General features: G+C 43.4%; 1 protein-coding gene across 4 annotated transcripts in view; it reads right to left on the reverse strand.

The window, feature by feature from the left end:
- NAV3 (neuron navigator 3) overlaps nt 1-24579 on the reverse strand; it is a 1719037-nt gene that overhangs the window by 1031657 nt on the left and 662801 nt on the right. The gene's annotated exons all lie outside the window — the stretch shown is intronic.

The raw sequence follows: 24579 nt of genomic DNA on the forward strand, positions 1-24579 counted from the left end.
AATACAAAGGAATTTGTAATATACAATAGAAAAAATAATTTAAGAAGGTAGTCAACAGAAACCACTCTGTACGATAATTATATCAGTTAGAACTGATAAGTTAAGAGTTAGGAAAGTGATACTATAGTGAAAATGATAGGCGATATGTGTCAGAGACTAGAGAGACTAGGTCATGTGACACGAAGCAGATCATTTACAAGCAGTTTGTGCTGTGAGATGGACTTCAAGTTGTACTGAAAGGAAGAATAGTCAGAGAGAGCTTTAAGATTTGAGGAAAGATCCTCCAGACCTTGAGTCCAAGCATAGAAAGGGGGTGATTAGAGCACTGCAGTCTGATTTTAGGTGATTGCAAGAGAGGCCCTGAGGTACTATGAGCTCTAAGGTTAGATGTTATAGAGCCTGTCTAAGTAAGCTACAAGAAAAAATAAAGGCTGGAGTTTTCTATTAGAAAAAGTTCTGTCAGGAAAATTGGGGAGCCATGGAGTAAATTGACTCGTTGCTGAACCAGCAGCCAGTTGGCTTTGGCTAGTGTAAGACAGTGATGGTCATACTTTGGGGAAACAGAAATTAAGTGGCAGATGGAGTTGGAGATTATTTGGATGGTGGTAGCATTTCTTTTGCAGGCAGGTGCTATAAGAGGTAGGTAGTTCTGAAGTTGGGCTAGAAGAATCCCTTTCCCATATAATTTTTTTTGGGCTGAAGAGCAATGGGGAGATTTTTGTTGTTCAAGACGAATAGGAGTTTATCTTTTTCCAGGTGTTTGTGAGGTGATGGTGGAGGTTAAGTGAGGGATCAAGCTAAACTCCTAGGTATCTGAAGGTGTTAACCTGCTTGATTTGTATTGTTAAAATAGTCAAGAATAAGGAGTGAGTTGGGGTTCTTTTGCCTCTTAATGGGGTTACAAAGAAAATAGTTTTAGTTTTTGAGGAATAGTTTGTTGCTATTGAGCCAGTTTCTGAGGAAGAGGAAATCTTTTTGCAGATCATGTTGAGTGGGTTGTGTATTTGGACCAGAAAATAACCATGTCACTGGTGTATATTAAGAAGGGACGCTGGGAAGATCAAGTCAAGCTTATTTAATAAAATGGAGAAGAGAAGAGGGGAGACAATGGAACCTTGAAGGACACCTTTAAGTAAGGGAGTAGTTGCTGATGTGCTGTTGTTAAAATTCCTGGGGAATGTCAGTTGGACAGGTAATTTTGGAACTTGAATTTTACTGACTGAATCAAACTGTCAAGTAGATTAACATTGCTCTTTGTTTCAACATTGTTTTCATTTTACAGTTAAATATCTGCACTTATGTCTCTGAGTACACCTTTTAATCATTACTCCTTATCTTAAATAAGGCTTAATTGGGTCTGCGCTTTGATTAGGACCTGTTACTGGCTCTGAACCTGTTTGTTTAGATTAGTGTCTTGGGTCTTACCCATAATCTATGAAGGCGGTACAGTACAATAAGAAGACAGGGTTGGCTCAATCATTTTGCTTATGCTTGACTGGGGGGACTTGTTCCCATTATGGCTATTCTGTTAGCCTGAGGTGAAATGGCTCCATACTTGGGCACCACTCTGTTTATATGTGACAACAAAGGAACCTCTATATTATATAGTTTGGAGAATTAAAATCGTATCTCTTATTTGCTATGTTACTGACAGGTTAGTTTCTGTATAGCTCAGAAATATTTGCTTTCTCATATCCTTCTGGATCCTTTCCAGTCTGCAAGAGGTAAAGACGCAGTGCTGTCACAAGTCTCATAAGAGTGGTAAATGACCTCTTGCTAAAGATCAATGCTGCCATTCAACTCTGGAGTTCTTATTTGGCTTCCCTGTAGCAACTGACACAGTGGAGCTTTGCATACTGATAGAGCATTTGTTGACTTTTTTGCATAGTCCTCAACTGGTTTGCCTTTCACCTCTTGGATTATACTTCATCCAAAAGCTAACAAGGGATTCCCCAGGTTTCCATTTTGGACTCCTGTTACTTGTGTTTCATATGCTTCCACTGCAGAAGTAATAAGAAGGAAAGGTTTGCTACAACATATTTAACTTAGCTTTAGTTATCCTTCCCCTGGGAACACATTTCTGCCCTACAATTGTCACAACCTAGTCTAAAATCTGCTCTCACCTGGACATGAGGTAGCAATTTGAGGTTAAGCTTTGGCAAGACCAAGGCTGTAATCAAACATTCAAGTTTTGGACCCACCACAGCACAGTGTCTTTCATCATTATTATTTATGAGGAAAACAGATCGGAATTTGAGTTGCAGGTGTGTAACTGAGGTGTAGTTCTTAATGATCACATGACACTAGGGGACTGAGTGTCAAAGGCTGTTGGCCTTTCTTTTTTCATCTAAGGCCATAGCTTTAATTAAACTTTTAGCTCCATCAGAGGGTATTTATAAGATTTGTCTCACTGTGTCACCATTAATGAAATGTAAATCACCCAAGATTAATGATATGCACATTACCTGACACATTAACATGGGCTTGATAGTGGTGATCAGGGTACTTAGATTCTATATAGCATGGAGCAGGCTATTAAGTTTCTGGACATAGTTGCTACACCTACATTACTTTAGATATCCATGACCTGCACTGGGGTCCAGGGGTCAGAAGGTCTGAATGTATCAAATATTTTGCCCTATATGGCCTGGAACCATAACTGAGTTATGTTTTTGGGGCACTGAGATGCATTACCTACAAAGTACTACTAGTGGTGATTATGTAGGCAGGTTGTCTGGACTGAATTCCTGCATTTGGCATGCTTGACTGACAGATCTCACAGGCTGTGGTTTAACTTCATCATACAACTCATTGCATGTCATTCAGCACATAGTTAGTCTTAATGTGTAAAAATGAAAATGAATTGAACTAGTAAAGCAAATGATTTTAAACTGCTTTTTGGAAACAGGCCTTGGCAACACTTGGTTAGCCTCCAGCAGTCAGGAATTTCAAACCTTATTAACAGCATTATTTGGAGTGTGCAACTATGTTAAGGAACTACTGGTGTTTCATCAAGCATCTAAACCTCTACATTCAGAAGGCAAACAGCTGTCAGTTACTCCAGGATATGGTCTGGACTAAAATATTCATAATAAAATATTCATGATACAAAAAATGTATCATCCCCTTTGGGGAGAATGACATCCCCAAAAATGATCACATTAATAGCAATGTTCTAAGCACGCAGCCAGTCATGAGGGATTTGGGCACCCAGATTGATAGCAACCCGACTTTTGACCACCATGTTGCTTCCATTGTACGGAAAGCTTTCTATATGGCCCACCTCATAAGTAAGGGTATCTCATCCGGGGACAAGGAAGTCATAACATCCCTGTATTCTTCCCTTATAAGGTCCATTATTGAGGAGAATTCCCCATTTGGCATGTACCCCCAAAGCACATGTAGCACCTGGAGAGACCACAGAGGTTCCTCACCAGGAGAATCCAGGGCCTTAAAAATCTACCATACACAGATAGGCTAAATGTCCTACTCCTATACTCGATTTCACACAGATTCCTCAGAGATGACCTGTGTCTGGCATACAGGGTGATCTCAGAACCCATATTGATGGGACTCCTGCATATCCGCAAGTCAAGCTCCACTCAGGTAACTCACACACGTGGCCTCAACCTGGTCTGTGACATCAATAGGACTTGTTGGAGGGACTGATTTGTGTTCCAGGGACTCCCCCATCTGTGGAACAGACTCCCTGTCCAAGTCAAGCAGAGTACCCTTTTTAATCGCAACCTGGATAACTGGAAGGGAAATAGAAAATACATCACTGGGATTCCACCCGTGTTCATGCTGGACAGGGGCATCGGGTGCTGATTTGTCTATACATGGGCTAAACTCTTGGCTAGGCTTATAAGGGCCTCAGGGCCAATAGCCTAGCAACATCCTATGATCCTATGGTCCTATAAATCCTTTCTCATACTGTGTACCTTATTTTTCGAACTTCCTCCCTTGCCTGTAAAGTCAACAGTGGGTCAAGTTAAAAAATCTCTAAAAACATGTTTGTTTCATAAACCTTTTGTTCACTCTGAGACATTTAAGAGTTAAAAAACTATTTTAATTGTACATTTATTCTGGATATTTGATTTTATTTTTACTAATTTTATATGATTTTATTACTGCATAATTTGTTATATATTTCTTGTCCCACTCACTAGGTTGAATAAGGAGAAGGCAACAGTCAGCTGTCTGTCGGGTGCCAGGATTCAACACATAACACACGCACTCAGGTCACTCCACAAGTACAAGTATGACTCTGTCATTGCCCATGTGGGTGTGAATGACCTGAGACATACCTCCCTGGGCTACATGAAAAGAGACATGGAGGAGCTCTCAGATTATGTGGCCCAGGCAGGTATGACCCTAGCCCTGAGCAGTATCCTACAGTTGCCCAGAATTATACCGCAGTAGAAGCAGAAAATGATTGACTTCAACAACTGGCTAAGTTTCTGGTGTCATTCTAAGGGAATCCAGTATATGTCTGCTTGGGATGACATGATTGACAGACCTCAGTGCTTTGCCAGAGATGGCCTGCATCTGTCACCCCTAGGTTTCCAGAAACTGGCTAAGGCTCTTGCCACTCCTATAGGCAGTGTTCCAAAGACCAAGTTACTACCGTAACTGCTATAAATAAATGCAATCTGAGGGTCATGCTGCTCAATGCTAGAAGTCTAAATCTCAAGATGCACTCGCTTGAAGCACTCCTCAAAATGAAGAACATCGACATTTGTGCTGTAACGGAGACCTGGTTTAATGCAGCAGAAAGCACCCCTGCGCAACCCGGCTATAACTGATTCCACACCTTTTGGCTCCAGAAAATGGGTCGAAGCTCCAAAGGTGGTGGCGTCTTCATATTCATAAAGGATATGCACACCTCCAGACTTTAGTAGGCCAGTATAATGCATCGGAGATACTTCAGGTACAACTAACAGTGGGTAAGATGGCGATTCAGGTCGTAGCCTGCTATAGGACCCCAACCATGTCCCAAGACTCTCATTTCACATTCCTAAGCACCCTGGAAACTATTAGGGTCCAGCTCAATACTCTGATACTGGGTGACTTCAACTACCCCTCCATCAACTGGGAAAACTACTTATGCACCAATACACTTGCCCAATGCTTCCTGGAATTAATTAATTCCAATGCGCTGGACCAGCTCATTCTTACCCCCACTAGAGGAAGTAACGTCCTTAACCTGGTTATTACTAACATGGGCAACCATTGCTCAACACCAATAGTCAATTCCTCCCTGGTTAGATCCGACCACTAACTAATTACCATGGAAATCTACATCTCACCCACACCACCAGCAAAGGTAACCACCATGAAAAACTTCTCCAAAGCTGACTTTGGGCTCCTAAAATCAGAGGTGGCTAACTTCACGGCACCCATGCAAATGGAAAATAGGTGCATGACCGCCTAATGATACACTAATGTACTGTACGAACACATAGACAAGTGCATGGAACTAGCCACACCCAACAGAACCAAGATGCTCTCCTCCAAAAAAAGAAAGCCAATTTGGTGGTCCCTTGCCATTAACAAACTCTACAACAGAAGGAACAAACTGTTGCAGAAAAGGGTGAAGTCCCAAGACTGGAAAAACTCCCTTATTAGCCTCAACAAAAAGTTGAGATCCCTCATCAAAACCTCTAAAGCTAGCTATGAAGGCAGAATTGCGGCAGACACTAAAAACAACTACAAAGCCTTCTACAGTTATATCAGGAATCTCCATGGCAATACCCAGATTTGCCCTGAGTTACTGCACAATGGTACTTCCTATACTGAGCCAACAGATGTTGCCAACATACTGGCCGACAGATTCAGTGCCAACTTTACCCCTCTCTTCCCCCCCAAAGGACCAATCACTATACCAGAAGAATGCCAGGCACCCAACATTACTGCAGCACAGGTTAAAGCTGCGTTGTCCAAGGCCAAGAATGCAGCTTCCATGGGAACTGACAATATCCCTGGCTGTGTTCTACATCAACTACAAAGTGAACTGGCACCACACCTGTGTGCCCTGTTCAATCACAGCCTCACCTCAGGCTTTGTCCCTACAGAATGGTGCACTGCTACAGTCATCCTTCTCCATAAAGGGGGAGTGACTACAGACCCTAGGAATTATCACCCCATTAGCCTGATGAGTCTGATATGTAAGGCTATGGAGTGCATCATCATGGACCTTATTAACAAGGATATAGGGAATCTCCAAACTCTGGATCCCACACAATCTGGTTTTGTGAAGGGCAGATCATGCCTGCTCAACCTGGTTGACTTCTTTGAGTCAGTCACCAGAGCTGTGGATGGGGGCAAGGCAGTTCATACAGTCTACCTCAATCTGGCCAAGGCCTTTGATACCATTCCCCACTCAGGAATTATTGATAGACTCACCAAACTAGGCATCAAACCCTATATCACTAGGTGGGTTGGAAACTGGTTCACAGATAGAACCCACAGTATGAAAGTAGCAGACTTCAAGTCAGACTGCTGACCAGCCACGAGTGGGGTCACACAGAGACTGGTCCTGGGTCCTCTCCTGTTTGGCATCTACTTCTCAGTAGTCCAGGCCAACACAGAGGGACTCTGGCTGACCAAGTTCACTGACGATTGCAAGCTGGGAGCCATTATTAACTTCCCAAGTGATGTAGACATCCTACAGAAAGGCCTCACTGAGATCAATGATTGTTGTCAAAAACATGGCCTTAAGCTTAATGCCAAAAAAATGTGCCATCATTCCCTTTGGTAAAAACTCAGTTCCCACTAATTACCACATTGATGGTAGCCCACTGAACATTGAAGGTGTTATAAGAGATCTGGGGACACAAGCTAACAGCAACCTCTCCTTCGACCACCACATTGCCACTGTGGTCAGAAAGTCCTTCTATGTGGCACATCTCATTACTAAGGGTTTTGCATCCAGGAAGAAAGAGGTCATTGTTTCCCTCTCCTCTTCCCTCATTAGGCCAATCATCGAGTACAATGCCCCATTTGGCATGTACCTCACTAGACACCTGCAACAACTGGAGAGGCCACAAAAGTACCTCACAAAGAGGATCCTAGACCTTAAACACATGCCCTACATGGACCGACTCAAAAAACTCCAGCTTTTTTCTGTCTCATATTGTCTATTAAGAGGTGATCTCTGCTTGACTTACAAAGCCATGTCTGACCCAGCCCTATTAGAAATGCTACACCTAAAGAAATCCCAATCCCTCTGCACCACATGCTCCGGAGACCTCAACCTCATTACCACAATTAACAGAATATGCTGGAGGGACAGGTTCATAACCTAGAGACTGCCCATGCTCTGGAACAGACTTCCCATACATGTCAAGCAGAGCACCTCACTGGCCCTTTTCAAGAGAAATTATGATGAGTGGATGGGAAACAGAAAGCTCACCCCGTGGATCACTCAAGTGGCACTACTTCATAAAGGCACCGGGAACTAACGGTGGCATGATGGCTTGTAAAGGTGCCAGGACTGTTGGCCAAGTACACACCTATGATCCTATGAACCTATGCACATTTTAATGTCTTTCCTTTGATATTTCTTCATTTTATTATGTGGTCCAACACTAGGGTGAAACTTGTTTTAGAGAAACTGAATTTATTTTAATTGCTAAGTTCAGTTTGCATTTCTTAACAGGAGGTAAAAGATTAAAACAGAGAACCATACCATTACTTTCTTGTTCTGCTTTATGGAACAGCTCTCTTGCATTTTTTTCTGTTGTGTGGTAAAACACTGTGGCTCTTAATTTGTCTTCCCCTTATGCTGCTTCAGTCCCCTCATACCCCCTACTTTATTCACATCTAGTAAATGCTCTCACCAAAGCCCAACCCACTGACCCCTACCTTATTCACATCTACTAACTGCTCTCATGAGGGACCAAAAGATTGACCACTACATTATTCACATCTACTAACTACTCTCACCCGGGTCCAGAGCATTGACCCCTACCTTATTCACATCTACTAACTGCTCTCAGCAAGGCCCAAAGCACTGACCTCTACCTTATTCACATCTACTAAGTGCTCTCACCAAGGCCCAAAGCACTGACCTCTACCTTATTCACATCGACTAACTGCTCTCACCAAGGCCAAAAGCATTGACCCCTTCCTTATTCACATCAACTAACTGCACTCACCAAGGGCCAAAGCATTGACCCCTACCTTATTCAAGGCCCAAAGCACTGACCTCTACCTTATTCATATCTACTAACTGCTCTCACCAAGGATTAAAGCTTTCACCCCTACCTTATTCAGGGCCTAAAGCACTGACCCCTACCTTATTCACATCTACTAACTGCTCTCACTAAGGTCCAAAGCATTGACCCCTACCTTATTCACATCTACTAACTGCTCTCACCAAGGGCCAAAGCATTGACCCATACCTTATTCATAAATACTATCTGCTCTCACCAAGGCTCAAAGCAATGACCCCTACCTTATTCACATCTACTAATTGCTGTCACCAAGGCCCAAAGCACTGACCCCTACCTTATTCACATCTATTAACTGCTCTCACCAAGGCCCAAAGCATTGACCCCTACCTTATTTATATCTACAAACTACTCTCACCAAGGCCCAAAGTACTAGCCCCTACCTTATTCACATCGAATAACTGCTCTCACCAAGGGTCAAAGCATTGACCCCTACCTTATTCAAGGCCCAAAGCACTGACCTCTACCTTATTCACATCTACTAACTGCTCTCACCAAGGATCAAAGCTTTCACCCCTACCTTACTCAAGGCCCAAAGCACTGACCCCTACCTTATTCACATCTACTAACTGCTCTCACCAAGGCCCAAAGCACTGACCCCTACCTTATTCACATCTACTAACTGCCCTCACTAAGGCCCAAAGCATTGACCCCTACCTTATTACATCTACTAACTGCTCTCATCAAGGATCAAAGTTTTGGCCCCTACCTTATTCAAGGCCAAAAGCATTGACCCATACCTTATCCATATCTACTAAATGCTCTCACCAAGGCCCAAAGTACTGACCCCTACCTTATTCACATTTACTAACTGTTCTCAGCAAGGCCCAAAGCATTGACCACTACCTTATTCACATCTACTAACTGCTTTCACCAAGGCCCAAAGCATTGATCCCTACCATATTCATAAATACTATCTTCTCTCACCAAGGCTCAAATCATTGACCCCTACCTTATTCACATCTACTAACTGCTCTCACCAAGGCCCAAAGCACTGACCCCTACTTTATTCACATCTACTAACTGCACTCAACAGGGCCCAAAGTGTTGACCCCTACCTTATTCACATCTACTAACTGCTCTCACCAAGGCCCAAAGCACTGACCCCTACCTTATTCACATCTATTAACTGCTCTCAGCAAGGCCCAAAGGATTGACCCCTACTTTATTCACATCTACAATCTACTCCCACCAAGGCCCAAAGTACCGGCCCCTACCTTATTCACATCGAATAACTGCTCTCACCAAGGGTCAAACCATTGACCCCTACCTTATTCAAGGCCCAAAGCACTGACCTCTACCTTGTTCACATCTACTAACTGCTCTCACCAGGGCCCAAAGCGTTGACCCCTACCTTATTCACATCTACTAACTGCTCTCACCAAAGCCCAAAGCATTGGCCCCTACCTTATTCAAGGCCCAAAGCACTGACCACTACCTTATTCACATCTACTAACTGCTCTCACCGAGGATCACAACTTTCACCCCTACCTTATTCAAGGCCCAAAGCACTGACCCCTACCTTATTCACATCTACTAACTGTTCTCACCAAGACCCAAAGCATTGACCCCTACATTATTCATATCAACTAACTGCTCTCGCCAAGGCCCAAAACATTAACCCTACCTTATTCACATCTATTAACTGCTCTCACAAGGCCCAAAGCATTGGCCCCTACCTTATTCACATCTACTATCTGCTCTCACCAGGGTCCAAGACATTGGCCCCTACCTTATACACATCTACTAATTGCTCTCACCAAGGCCCAAAGAATTGACCCCTACCTTATTCACATCTACTAACTGCTCTCACCAAGGCCCAAATGTCTACCCCTACCATATTCACATTCTTGATTTGCTCTCACCAAGGCCCAAAGCATTGGCCTCTACCTTATTCACATCTACTAAATGCTCTCACCAGGGCCCAAAGCATTGGCCTCTACCTTATTCACGTCTACTAACTGCTCTCACCAAGGCCCAAAGCACTGACCTCTGCCATAATCACATCTACTAACTGGTTTTACCAAGGCCCAAAGCGTTGACCCCTACCTTATTCATAAATACTATCTGCTCTCACCAAGGCTCAAATCATTGAACCCTACCTTATTCACATCTACAAACTGCTCTCACCAAGGTTCAAAGCTTTGACCCCTACCTTATCCAAGGCCAAAATGATTGACCTCTACCTTATTCACTTCTACTAACTGCTCTCACCAAGTCCCAAAGCACTAACCTCTATCTTATTACATCTATTAACTGTTCTCATCAAGGCCCAAAGCATGGACCGCCTACCTTATTCACATCTACTAACTGCACTCACCAAGGATCAAAGCTTTGACCCCTACCTTATCCAAGGCCAAAATGATTGAACTCTACCTTATTCACTTCTACTAACTGCTCTCACCAAGTCCCAAAGCACTGACCTCTACCTGATTTCATCTACCAACTTCTCTCACCAAGGCCCGAAGTATTGACCCCTACCTTATTCACATCTTCTAACTGTTCTCACCAAGGCCCAAAGCATTGACCTCTACCTTATTCACATCTACTAACAGCTGTCAGCAAGGCCCAAAGCATTGACCCCTACCTTATTCACATCTACTAACTGCTTTCACCAAGGCCCAAAGCATTGGCCCCTACCTTATTCACATCTACTAACTGCTCTCACCAGGGTCCAAAGCATTGGCCCCTACATTATGCACATCTACTAACTGCTCTCACCAAGGGCCAAAGCATTGAACCCTATCTTATTCAAGGCCTAAAGCACTGACATCTACCTTATTCACATCTACTAACTGTTCTCACCAAGGATCAAAGCTTTCACCCCTACCTTATTCAAGGCCCAAAGCACTGACCCCTACCTTATTCACATCTGCTAACTGCTCTCACCAAGGCCCAAAGCATTGACCCCTACCTTATTCACATCTACTAACTGCCCTCACTAAGGCCCAAAGCATTGACCCCTACCTTATTACATCTATTAACTGCTCTCACCAAGGATCAAAGTTTTGACCCCAACTTTATTCAAGGCCAAAAGCATTGACCCATACCTTATTCATATCTACTAACTGCCCTCACCAAGGCCGAAAGTACTGACCCCTACCTTATTTACATCTACTAACTGTTCTCACCAATGCCCAAAGCATTGACCCCTACCTTATTCACATCTACTAACTGCTTTCACCAAGGCCAAAAGCATTGAAACTACCTTATTCATAAATAATATCTGATATCACCAAGGCATAAAGCCTTGACCCCTACCTTATTCACATCTACTAACTGCTCTCACCAAGGTCCAAAGCACTGACCCATACCTTATTCACATCTACTAACTGCTTTCACCAAGGCCCAAAGCACTGACCCCTACCATATTCATAAATGCTATCTGCTCTCACCAAGGCTCAAAGCATTGACCCCTATCTTATTCACATCTACTAACTGCTCTCACCAAGGCCCAAAGCACTGACCCTTACCTTATTCACATCTATTAACTGCTCACATCAAGGCCCGAAGCACTGACCCCTACCTTATTCACATCTACAAACTACTCTCACCAAGGCCCAAAGTACTGACTCCTACCTTATTCACATCTACTAACTGCTCTCACCAAGGATCAAAGCTTTGACCCCTATCTTATCCAAGGCCAAAAGGATTGACATTTACCTTATTCACATCTACTAACTGCCCTCACGAAGGCCCAAAGCATTGACCTCTACCTGATTCCATGTACTAACTGCTCTCACCAAGGCCCAAAGTATTGACGCCTACCTTATTCACATCGACTAACTGCTCTCAACAAGGCCAAAAGCATTGACCCCTTCCTTATTCACATCTATTAACTGCCCTCACCAAGGCCCAAAGCTTTCACCCCTTCCTTATTGAAGGCCCAAAGCAATGACTCCTACCTTATTCACATATACTAACTGCTGTCACCAAGGCGCAAAGTATTGACCCCTACCTTATTCACATCGACTATCTGCTCTCACCAAGGCCAAAAGCATTGACCCCTTTCTTATTCACATATACTAACTGCTGTCACCAAGGCGCAGAGTATTGACCCCTACCTTATTCACATCGACTATCTGCTCTCACCAAGGCCAAAAGCATTGACCCCTTTCTTATTCACATCTACTAACTGCTCTTACCAAGGGCCAAAGCATTGACCCCTGCCTTATTCAAGGCCCAAAGCACTGACCTCTATCTTATTCACATCTACTAACTGCCCTCACCAATGATCAAAGTTTTCACCCCTACCTTATTCAAGGCCCAAAGCACTGACCTTTACCTTATTCACATCTACTAACTGCTCTCACGAAGGCCCAAAGCATTGACCTCTACCTGATTCCATCTACTAACTGCTCTCACCAAGGCCCAAAGTATTGACGCCTACCTTATTCACATCGACTAACTGCTCTCAACAAGGCCAAAAGCATTGACCCCTTCCTTATTCACATCTATTAACTGCCCTCACCAAGGCCCAAAGCTTTCACCCCTTCCTTATTGAAGGCCCAAAGCAATGACTCCTACCTTATTCACATATACTAACTGCTGTCACCAAGGCGCAAAGTATTGACCCCTACCTTATTCACATCGACTATCTGCTCTCACCAAGGCCCAAAGCACTGACCCCTACCTTATACACATCTACTAACTTCTCTCACCAGGGTCCAAATCATTGACCCTTACCTTATTCACATCTACTAACTGCTCTCACCAAGGCCCAAAGCACTGACCCCTACCTTATTCACATCTATTAACTGCTCTCATCAAGACCCAAAGCATGGACCCCCTACCTTATTCACATCTACTAACAGCTGTCATCAAGGCCCAAAGAATTGACCCCTACCTTATTCATATCTACTAACTGCTCTCACCAAGGATCAAAGCTTTCACCCCTTCCTTATTGAAGGCCCAAAGCAATGACTCCTACCATATTCACATCTACTAACTGCTCTCAGCAAGGCCCAAAGCATTGGCCCCTACCTTATTCACATCTACTAATTGCTCTCACCAAGGATCAAAGCTTTCCCCCCTTCCTTATTGAAGGCCCAAAGCAATGACTCCTACCTTATTCACATCTACTAACTGTTCTCACCAAGGCCCAAAGCATTGACCACTACCTTATTCATATCTACTAACTGCTCTGACCAAGGCCCAAAGCACTGACTCCTACATTATTCACATCTACTAACTGCTCTCACCACGGCCCAAAGCATTGGCCCCTACCTTATTCACATCTACTAATTGCTCTCACCAGGGCCCAAAGTATTGGCCCCTACCTTATGCACATCTACTAACTGCTATCACCAAGGCTCAAAGTATTGACCCCTACCTTATTCACATCGACTAACTGCTCTCCCCAAGGCCAAACGGATTGACCCCTTCCTTATTTACACCTACGAACTGCTCTCATCAAGGCCCAAAGCACTGACCCCTACCTTATTCACATCTACTAACAGCTGTCATCAAGGCCCAAAGTACTGACCCCTACCTTATTCACATCTACTAACTGCTCTCACCAAGGCCAAAAGCATTGACCCCTTTCATATTCACGTCTACTAACTGCTCTCACCAAGGGCCAAAGCATTGACCCCTACCTTATTCAAGGCCCAAGCACTAACCTCTACCTTAATCATATCTACAAACTGATTTCACCAAGGCCCAAAGCGTTGACCCCTACCTTATTCATAAATACTATCTGCTCTCACCAAGGCTCAAAGCATTGACCCCTACCTTATTCACATCTACTAACTGCTCTTACCAAGGCCCAAAACACTGACCCCTACCTTATTCACATCTATTAACTGCTCTCACCAAGGCCCAAAGCAATGACCCCTACCTTATTCACATCTACAAACTACTCTCACCAAGGCCCAAAGTACTGACCCCTACCTTATTCACATCGACTAACTGCTCTCATCAAGGCCAAAAGCATTTACCCCTTTCTTATTCACATCTACTAACTACCCTCACTAAGGCCCAAAGCATTGACCCTTACTTTATTACATCTATTAACTGCCCTCACAAAGGCCCAAAGTACTGACCCCTACCTTATTCACATCTACTAACTGTTCTCACCAAGGCCCAAAGCATTAACCCCTACCTTATTCACATCTACTATCTGCTTTCACCAAGGCCCAAAGCATTGACCCCTACCTTATTCATAAATAATATCTACTCTCACCAAGGCTTAAAGCATTGACCACTACCTTATTCATATCTACTAACTGCTCTCACCGAGGTCCAAAGCAGTGACCCATACCTTATTCACATCTACTAACTGCTTTCACGAAGGCCCAAAGCATTGACCCCTACCTTATTCATAAATACTATCTGCTCTCACCAAGGCTCAAAGCATTGACCCGTACCTAATTCACATCTACTAACTGCTCACATCAAGGCCCAAAGAATTGACCCTTACCTTATTCACATCTACAAATTACCCTCACCAAGGCCCAAAGTACTGACCCCTACCTTATTCACGTCTACTAACTGCTCTCACCAAGGCCCAAAGCATTGGCCCCTACCTTATTCATATCTGCAAACTGCTCTCACCAGGGCCCAAAGCGTTGACCCCTACCTTATTCACATCTACTAACTGCTTGTACCAAGGCCGAAAGCACTGACTCCTACGTTATTCACATCTATTAACTGCTCTCACCAAGGCCAAAAGCATTGACCCCTTCCTTAGTCACATCTACTAACTGCTGTCACCAAGGCTGAAAGCATTGACCCCTAACTTATTCACATCGACAAACTGCTCTCACCATGGCCAAAAGCATGGACCCCTTACTTATTCACATCTACTAACTGCTTTCACCAAGGGCCAAAGCATTGACCCCTACCTTATTCAAGGCCCAAAGCAATGACCTCTACCTTATTCACATCTACTAACTGCTCTCACCAATGATCAAAGCTTTCACCCCTACCTTATTCAAGGCCCAAAGCACTGACCGCTACCTTATTCACATCTACTAACTGTTCTCACCAAGGCCCAAAGCATTGACCCCCTACCTTATTCATTTCTACTAACTACTCTCACCAAGGCCCAAAGCACTGACCCCTACCTTATTCACATCTACTAACTGCTCTCACCAAGGTCCAAAGCATTGGCCCCTACCTTATTCACATCTACTAACTGCTCTCACCAAGGATCAACGTTTTGACCCCTACCTTATTCAAGGCCAAAAGCATTGACCCATACCTTATTCATATCTACTAATTGCCCTCACCAAGGCCCAAAGTACTGATCCCCTACCTTATTCACATCTACTAACTGTTTGCACCAAGGCCCAAAGCATTGACCCCTACCTTATTCACATCTACTAACTGCTTTCACCAAGGCCCAAAGCATTGACCCCTACCTTATTCATAAATATTATCTGCTCTCACCAAGGTCCAATGCACTGACCCCTACCTTATTCACATCTATTAACTGCTCACATCAAGGCCCAAAGCACTGACCCCTACCTTATTCAATCTATTAACTGCTCACATCAAGGCCCAAAACATTGACCTCTACCTTATTCACATCTGCAAACTACTCTCACCAAGGCCCAAAGTACTGTCCCATACCTTATTCACATCTACTAACTGGTTTCACCAAGGCCCAAACATTGGCCCCTACCTTATTCATATCTACTAACTGCTCTCACCAGGGCCCAAAGCATTGACCCCTACCTTATTCACATCTACTAACTGCTCTCACCAAGGATCAAAGTTTTGACCCCTACCTTATCCAAGACCAAAAGGATTGACCTCTACCTTATTCACCTCCACTAACTATTCTCACCAAGGCCCAAAGCATTGATCCCTACCTTATTCACATCTACTAACTGCTCTCACCAAGGCCCAAAGGATTGACACCTACCTTATTCACATCTACTAAATGCTCTCACCATGGCCCAAAGCATTGACCACTACGTTATTCACATCTACTAACTACTCTTACCAAGGATCAACATTTTGACCACTACCTTATTCAAGGCCAAATGCACTGACCCATACCTTATTCATATCTATTAACTGCTCTCACCAAGGCCCTAAGTACTGACCCCTACTTTATTCACTTCTACTAACTGTTCTCACCAAGGCCAAAATCATTATCCTCTACCTTATTCACATCTACTGTTCTCACCAGTGCCCAAAGCATTCGCCCCTACCTTATTCACATCTACAAACTGCTCTCACCATGGCCCAAAGCATTGACCACTACGTTATTCACATCTACTAACTACTCTTACCAAGGATCAAAATTTTGACCACTACCTTATTCAAGGCCAAATGCACTGACCCATACCTTATTCATATCTATTAACTGCTCTCACCAAGGCCCTAAGTACTGACCCCTACTTTATTCACTTCTACTAACTGTTCTCACCAAGGCCAAAATCATTAACCTCTACCTTACTCACATCTACTAACTGTTCTCACCAGTGCCCAAAGCATTCGCCCCTACCTTATTCACATCTACAAACTGCTCTCACCAAGGCCCAAAGCATTGACCCCTCCCTTATTCACATCTACTAATTGATCTCACCAAGGGCCAAAGCATTGACCCCTACCTTATTCACATTCATGATCTGCTCTCACCAAGGCCCAAATGTTGACCCCTACCTTATTCACATTCTTGATCTGCTCTCACCCAGGCCCAAAGCATTGGCCTTTATCTTATTCACATCTACTAATTGCTCTCACCATGGCCAAAAGCATTGATCCCTACCTTATTCACATCTACTAACTGCTCTCTCCAAGGTCCAAAGGATTGACACCTACCTTATTCACATCTACTAACTGCTCACCATGGCCCAAAGCATTAACCCCTACATTATTCACATCTACTAACTGGTCTCTCCAAGGCCCAAAGGATTGACACCTACCTTATTCACATCTACTAACTGCTCACCATGGCCCAAAGCATTGACCCCTACATTATTCACATCTACTAATTGCTCTCACCAAGGCCCAAAGCATTGACCCCACTTATTCACATCTACTAACTGATCTCACCAAGGGCCAAAGCATTGACCCTTACCTTATTCACATTCATGATCGGCTCTCACCAAGGCCCAAAGCATTGACCCCTACCTTATTCACATCTATTCACTTCTCTCACCAAGGCCCAAAGCACTGACCTCTACCTTATTCACATCTACTAACTTCTCTCACCAAGGATTAAAGCTTTGACCGCTACCTTATCCAAGGCCCAAAGGATTGATCTCTACCTTATTCACATCTACTAACTGCTCTCACCAAGGCCCAAAGCATTGACCTTTATCTGATTCCATCTACTAACTGCCCTCACCAAGGCTCAAAGCATTGATCCCTACCTTATTCACATCTACTAACTACGCTCACCAAGGCCAAAAGCATTGACCCCTTCCTTATTCACATCTACTAACTGCCCTCACCAAGGCTCAAAGCATTGATCCCTACCTTATTCACATCTACTAACTACGCTCACCAAGGCCAAAAGCATTGATCCCTTCCTTATTCACATCTATTAACTGCTCTCACCAAGGACCAAAGCATTGCCCCTACCTTATTCAAGGCCCAGAGCACTGACCCCTACCTTATTCACATCTACTAACTGCCCTCACCAAGGCTCAAAGCATTGATCCCTTCCTTATTCACATCTATTAACTGCTCTCACCAAGGCCTAAAGTATTGACCCCCTACCTTTTTCACATCGACTAACTGCTCTCACCAAGACCAAAAGCATTGATCCCTTCCTTATTCACATCTATTAACTGCTCTCACCAAGGACCAAAGCATTGCCCCTACCTTATTCAAGGCCCAGAGCACTGACCCATACCTTATTCACATCTACTAACTGCCCTCACCAAGGCTCAAAGCATTGATCCCTACCTTATTCACATCTACTAACTGCGCTCACCAAGGCCAAAAGCATTGACCCCTTCCTTATTCACATCTATTAATTGCTCTCACCAAGGACCAAAGCATTGCCCCTACCTTATTCAAGGCCCAGAGCACTGACCTTTACCTTATTCACATCTACTAACTGCTCTCACCAAGGATCAAAGCTTTCACCCCTACTTTACTCAAGACCCAAAGCACCGACCCCTACTTTAGTCACATCTACTAAATGCTTTCACCGAGGTCAAAGCATTGACCCCTACCTTATTCACATCTACTAACTGCCCTCACTAAGACCCAAAGCATTGACCCTACCTTATTACATCTACTAACTACTCTCACCAAGGATCAAAGTTTTGACCACTACCTTATTCAAGGCCAAAAGCATTGACCCATACCTTATTCATATCTACTAACTGCCCTCACTAAGACCCAAAGCATTGACCCCTACCTTATTACATCTACTAACTACTCTCACCAAGGATCAAAGTTTTGACCACTACCTTATTCAAGGCCAAAAGCATTGACCCATACTTTATTCATATCTACTAACTGCTCTCACCAAGGCCCAAAGCATTGACCCCTACCTTATTCACATCTACTAACTGCTCTCACCAGGGCCCAAAGCATTCGCCCCTACTTTATTCACATCTACTAACTGCTCTCATCAAGGCCCAAAGCATTGACTTCTTCCTTATTCACATCTGCTAACTGCTCTCACCAAGGGCCAAAGCATTGACCCCTACCTAATTCACATTCATGATCTGCTCTCACCAAGGCCCAAATGTTGACCCCTACCTTATTCACATTCTTGATCTGCTCTCACCCAGGCCCAAAGCATTGGCCTCTATCTTATTCACATCTACTAACTGCTCTCACCATGGCCAAAAGCATTGATCCTTACCTTATTCACATGTACTATCTGCTCTCACCAAGGCCCAAAGGATTGCCACCTACCTTATTAACATCTGCTAACTGTTCTCACCATGGCCCAAAGCATTGACCCATATGTTATTCATTTCTACTAACTGCTCTCACCAAGGCCCAAATGTTGATACCTAACATTCACATTCATGATCTGCTCTCACCATGGCCCAAAGCACTGACCCCTACCTTATTCACTTCTACTATCTCCTCTCACCAGGGCCCAAAGCGTTGACCCCTACCTTATTCACAGCTACTAACTGCTCTCACCAAGGCCCAAAGCATTGACCCCTCCCTTATTCACATCTGCTAACTGCTCTCACCGAGGACCAAAGCATTGGCCCCTACCTTATTCACATTCATGATCTGCTCTCACCAAGGCCCAAAGCATTGATCCCTACCTTTTTCACATCTATTCACTGCTCTCACCAAGGCCCAAAGCACTGACCTCTACCTTAATCAAATCTACTAACGGCTCTCACTAGGGCCCAAAGCACTGACCTCTACCTTATTCACATCTACTAACTGCTCTCATGAAGGCCCAAAGCACTGACCTCTACCTTATTCACATCTACTAACTGCTCTCACTAGGGCCGAAAGCATTGAACCTGTAATTTTTTTACCCAGTAGTAACATTTTTTTTCTGAAGTAAAGTTTACTATTAAAGAAGTACTGTAAGTTTATCACGGAAGAAGTATTCCCAAATTTTTTTAGGCTGCAGGTAAATATGCTGTTGTTAGTTACAGTTTTGGATTAGCTTACACTGAGGTGTAAAAGGACATGACTTCTGTATTTTAGAAACAGGCTACATTATGAGGAACACATAGAATACAATTGTGAGAGGATTAATGATAGGACAGGAGAGGTGGCCACATTGGGGCAGGTCGGAAGTGCTTGTGTAATTAAGTGACCTGAGGAGAACCTGGATGTTGGGCATGTAGAAAGGTAGAAAGAGGCTGAAGTATGAGATGAGGGCAGTGGCAGCTCGTACCATTGGACTACAGCCCTCCCGGCAAAAAGATTCAAGTTTCATTTATTGTACAATACATTTATTCACTAAAAAATATACTTAAATAAATATTTTGTTTGTGTTGTGCAATGTGCAGCTCTACCGAATCCGACCAACTCGCAAAGTCCCAGAACTCGAACTGGGCATGCTCGTCGAGTTCCGTTTTTTTTTTTTTTTTTTTTTTTAATTTAGCATTTCTGTAAATCTGCCGCACTGCTGTAAAAGCAGCCTGGATTAATAAGAAGGCATCAGTGTAATGCCCAGAAGTGTAGGCGGTTTTAACCGCCCAGTAAGTAGAAGGGGGGGGGTCGGACTGCCACGTCGGCAGTCACGTATGTGACGTGGATGGCTGGATGGCTACTGATTGGTTCTCGCTCTCTTCCTGAAAAAGAGAGCTAGAAAAAATCTGTACTAGTAGCCTGTAGCAGAATACTCTTTAGTTGTGCTGAGGTGCTACCATTAGTGAAAAATGAAAGGATTAAACAACTTTGTTTTTTCTGCTTGCTGCCTGCCATGTTGGTGTTGCCTTGCCTTGCTGGTTTGCTTACGTGAGCAGTCACCGAGTCAGACAGAGCAGATGGAAAGGAAAGAATTCCTTTCTTCAAGACAGACACAAGTGAAATTATTAAAACTTAACTGAAGTAGGTGCCATCTCGGCTCTGCACTGTACAGATGTCAATGTAATGTTTTTTTTTTTTTTTTTTTTTTATTATTTTATTTTATTTTTTTACAACAGTAGATAGCTTAATTTTTGCATAAAATGGGACAATGTGTAGTGCTTCAGTTCAGGTTTAAATTAGTGATCTGTTTGACTACTTACAGTTAACTACCACAAACCATGGTTTACACACTGGTTATTCTCAATACTTCTTTTCATTTTACAGATTCTGCTACTTGTTCTGAAGTCAAGAAGGTTCAAGGTTGTCAATCCCATTTTGCAAACAAAGAATGCAATAGTTAGTTCAAAATATATTATAAGGTTACCTGCTTAAGCTAATTTACATTCAATTTTATACACTTTGTACTGCTTAAGCTTTCTTTTATTGAGAAGGCTCACAACACCTTAGGTTATTTGCTTACAAGTACAACACAAATTACATCATTTCTGTTACAGCAGAACTTTCCAACATATTAATAAAGTCAGAATGCAATTTCAATAAGCACAGTATTTTTAGGAAACCTTCAGTAATAAGCCATTGGCCAAAATTCAACATCTGTCAGAATACAAATGTAACATTTTAGTGCTTGTCACTGCAACATTTTTTTAGGTACACTTTCACAGACATAAGTATAATCACTTTTTTATATCCATTTTCCTTATATCAGTTTTACCAAGCATTTCTATCTTCATCAGAGTTTTGTTTTGCAGGGTAAATAATCCAAACATTGTTTCCACCAGCACAGCTTTTTCAAAACCACAGTTGCTCATTAGGGCTCACTGCAGCAAAAAAGTACAGTTGTGTACCTACCATAAATGTAGATGTTCGAGTGTATTCACTGTTGCAGTCATTACACTTGGGTTATCCTGCTGGCAGGCTACCCTCAGTCGGCCAGAAGTCCAAAGTCCTGGTCCTGCATCGGTTGCTGTCACCTCTTCCCTGACGTCAGTGCACCAGGGTATATAAGATGCAGCCGACGCCATTTTCTTCAGTTTTTCTTGCCCCGGATGTCAGGTGCCCCCAAGAAGGTAGGCAATACATATTGCTTATAAAAACATACAGTAAAATAAAAACAATACCTTCATCTACAAGCAAATACACCACATAGGTTGTATAGGATAGAGAAGTATAGATAAGTCCCAGCAAAGACAGGGGGATGGAGGGTGGGTAACTTGGGCTGCAACAGTGAATACACTCGAACATCTACATTTATGGTAGGTACACAACTGTACTATGTTTCATCGTGTTTCACTGTTGCAGTCATTACACTTGGGTTGAATCCCAAAGCTGAGGTAGGGCGGCTGGGTCTAAATAGGATTAGGAGTGGCTATGAGGCCCTGCAGAACTGCAGTGGGAAAGCCTGCTCTGGATTTAGAGTAAAGAGGTAAGTGATAATGCTTGGTAAAAGTGTGCACTGAACTCCAAGTTGCAGCCACCAAAATTTCCTTGGCTGGTACTCCTCTGAGAAAGGCTGCTGAAGTGGCTTCTGCCCTGGTAGAATGTGGCCTAATATTCTTAGGCACTGACTTGCCATGCTGTGCATAGCAGAAACGAATACAGTGTCCTATACATTTTGAAATAGTCTGCTTTGAGATAGCCTTTCCTTGTGATCCTGCAGCATAGGCTACAAACAGTTGCTCAGTTTTTCTGAAAGCTTTTGTTTTGTCCAAGTAGAAGCATAGCTGCCTGTGTATGTCCAAAGAGTGCAGAAGTTTCTCCCCTTTATTCTGGGGATTTGGATAAAATGTTGGCAAATGAATGGTTTGGTTAAGAGCCACACTGGATACTACCTTTGGCATAAATGTTGGGTTTGTCCTTAGAGAAACCCTGTCTGGATGAAAAATGATAAAAGGTTCCACCGCCATTCATGCCTGGAACTCTGAGACTCTTCTTGCTGAAGTTATTGCTAGGAGCAGAGCAGTTTTCCATGATAAGAATTTTATGTCAGCTGTGCTGGCTGGCTCAAAAGGAGGTAGTGTGAGCTTTTCTAAGACAAAGTCGAGGTCCCATGTAGGTATAGGTGCTCTCCTTGGGGGTCTTATGTTTTTTGCCCCTCTGAGGTAATGTTTTAGCAGTAGATAAGAGAAAATAGGAGGTTCCATATTGTAATGAGCTGAAATGGTAGAGGCATGGATCTTAATTGATGAGAAGGATAGGCCTTTGACAAGCATTTCAGTCTGGTATTGTAAAATCTGAGGAATATTTGGAACAAGTGGTTCAAGACCTTGTGCCTGGTTCCAAGCACATAATCACTTCCATTTTTCTGCATAAGACTTCCTGGTGCTGGGCCTCCTGGCTTCCAAAATGACATCCATAACAGCTTTAGAGAGAGGTGTGTTCTGAGTGGCTATATTATCCGCCATGCAGCCAGATTTAAGGTTCTGAGTTGGCTGTGCAGGATCTGATTGTTTTGTTGAGTCAGAAGATGAGGAATTAGAGGTAAAGTCCAGGCTGGGCCTTGAGACAAGCTCTTTAGGATTGGGTACCAGTGCTGGCATGGCCAGTCTGGGGCAATCAGAATCATTTTTGGCTTCTCTTGTCTGACTTTTAGGAGCACCTTGGGAAGGAGAGGCAGTGGTGGAAAGGCATAAACTGCTAGGGTTTTCCAGCTGAAAAATAGAGCATCCACTTTCCATGCTTGTGAGTGACAAGTCCTTGTGCAGAATCTCTGTAGTTGGTAGTTGTGAGGGGAGGCAAAGAGATATATGTCTGGGCATCCCCATTTCCTTGTTATCATGCTGAAGACCTGTGGATTTAGTTTCCACTCGTGAGGGTCCATGAGGTTTCTGCTTAGTTCGTCTGCCAGAGTATTTTTCTTTCCTGGCAGGAATTGTGCCTGCAGATGTACTTGATAGATCAGTGCTGTGTTCCACAAAGTCATGGATTGCCTGCAGAGGGGGTAGGAATGTGTGCCCCCTTGCTTGTTTATGTACCACATAACTGTAGTATTGTCCGTCTTTAGTAGTAGTTGTCCTGGATGTAGCAGATCCCTGAAGGCTGTCAGGGCATTCTGTACAGCTAGCATCTCTTTTTGATTGATGTGAAGATGCATTTGGTCTGTGGGCCATGTGCCCTGAATAAATTTTCCTGCCATGTGTGCCCCCCAGGCATAATCCGATGCATCTGTTGTTATTGTCTGCCTGGCTGTGGGTAAAGTGAAAGGCTGTCCCTTGTTGTGGTGACAGGCCAGTGCCCACCATCGAAACTCCTGTTGCAGGCAGGGAATAAGAGTTATTATTGTTTCCAGGCTGTGGCAATGTTGAGTCCAAACACTTTTTAGGTACCATTGTAGCTTCCTCATATGCAGTCTTGCATATAGAATTAGCAGAATGCAAGATGCCATGTAGCACAAAGCCTGCAGAATTTTTCTTGCAGGTAACTGGGTCTTTGTTGCCATCATTTGAAAGTAATGAGTTAGTTGCCTTTGCTTGTCTGGTGTGAGATAAGCCATCTGGGCAATTGTATTTAAGCTTGCACCCAGGAATATTATCTCTTGAGAGGGCACTAGTTTTGATTTATTTTCGTTTACTGTGTACCCTAGGCAAATTAGTAATTCTTTTACAAACGCCAGATGCTTTAGTAGAATGTCCTTGCTCTCTGCTTGAATAAGGCAGTCGTCCAAGTAGGGATATATTTAAATTCCTTTTTGTCTGCAAAATGCAATTACTGGTGCCAGGCATTTTGTGAAGACCCTGGGCACAGTAGATAAGCCAAAGGGCAGTGCATCGAATTGGTAATGTATTGAGCCAGCTATGAATCTGAGGTATCTTCTGCAAGATTGTCTGATTGGGACATGCAGGTATGCCTCTTTGAGGTCCAAAGTAACTAGCCAAGCCTTCTTGCCAAGCATGGGTAGAAGTTACTGCAGTGTCAACAT

This window comes from Protopterus annectens, chromosome 11.part0 (genome assembly GCF_019279795.1).
Source record: "Protopterus annectens isolate FY-2018-M chromosome 11.part0, PAN1.0, whole genome shotgun sequence".
NCBI lineage: Eukaryota > Metazoa > Chordata > Ceratodontiformes > Protopteridae > Protopterus > Protopterus annectens.